Source organism: Microtus ochrogaster, chromosome 5, assembly GCF_000317375.1.
Source record: "Microtus ochrogaster isolate Prairie Vole_2 chromosome 5, MicOch1.0, whole genome shotgun sequence".
Classification (NCBI taxonomy): domain Eukaryota; kingdom Metazoa; phylum Chordata; class Mammalia; order Rodentia; family Cricetidae; genus Microtus; species Microtus ochrogaster.
The window spans coordinates 30387721-30388930 of NC_022012.1; positions in this window are offsets into that span (position 1 = coordinate 30387721).

The following is a 1210-nucleotide window of genomic DNA, read 5'->3' on the forward strand; positions in this document are numbered from 1 at the left end:
CAGCCTGCCTCAGCAGATGGGGAGGGGAATGGGCATGGCTTGTCCCTTAAAGGGACAGGAAAGCACAACACTCACACCTTTATAACTGGAAGGTACACACCTTAATAACTTGTATTTGTATTTTGCTGAAATTTGTTTGATGAGGTTGTCCTTTTAAACTAACAAAATCTCTCAGCTGTCAAGCTGCATCAGAGATCTTTGAGAAGGATAAAATTTTACTTAAGTTATTAACTAAAAAATAACAGAGAACTTACTTGGTTGGCATCTAGAGCTACTTCTCAGGGTTCTCCATGGTCACTGAGGGTCGTATTTTTCTTTTGCTGTTTAGCTCAGGGACTGCCAGACTCCAGAAGATCCTATGGGCTAAGAAATTGTAGGAAGACAAGCCCACCTTGACCTGAGCAGCTAGGCTGTCAGTTCCAGGGATTCTGTCCACTGTCTGGAGATCCTCAGTTTAGATGAAAGGCAGTTTTGCCCAGTGGTCAGTAGTTGGCAATTGAAGTAAATTGTGGATGGACGTTGTTTTGTGCCAGTCTTCTGTCTTCTTTGGAGGAAGTAGAGTGCTGCTGTTAGGAACCAACCTGTCTCCTTTTGTTATGAAAAGTTTTTTAACAATTAAATATTTAAATGCCATATTCCCCAGATCTCTGAGTGGTTGAGGGCTGTTTATCAGGTGTAACTACAGTATAGCATCTGCCTGGAGAGCTGGGTCTGAGTTTGATTGTCATGGCTCCCAACTTAACAGGTGATATTTTTACTAGTGAATGGCAAAGAAGGAAAAAACTGCAATAAAGCTTAACAATAGAACTGACAATAGTGGAGAACAGTTTAATATATTTTAAAGCAGGGTTGGATTAAATATACTGTATTTTTGTAAGAAACTTTAAAGTACATGACAGTTTAAAACATGAAGGTTCACTCGGGAGGCAGAGGCAGGCGGATCTCTGTGAGTTCGAGTCCAGCCTGGTCGACAAGAGCTAGTGCCAGGACAGGCTCCAAAGCTACAGAGAAAACCCTGTCTCGAAAAACCAAAAAAAAAAAAAATGAAGGTTATTGCTTTGTTAGTCTGAGATGAGATATAATGGGCAGACAATTATAACATTAAACATAGGTGCATTTGCCGGGCGGTGGTGGCGCACGCCTTTAATCCCAGCACTCGGGAGGCAGAGGCAGGCGGATCTCTGTGAGTTCGAGACCAGCCTGGTCTACA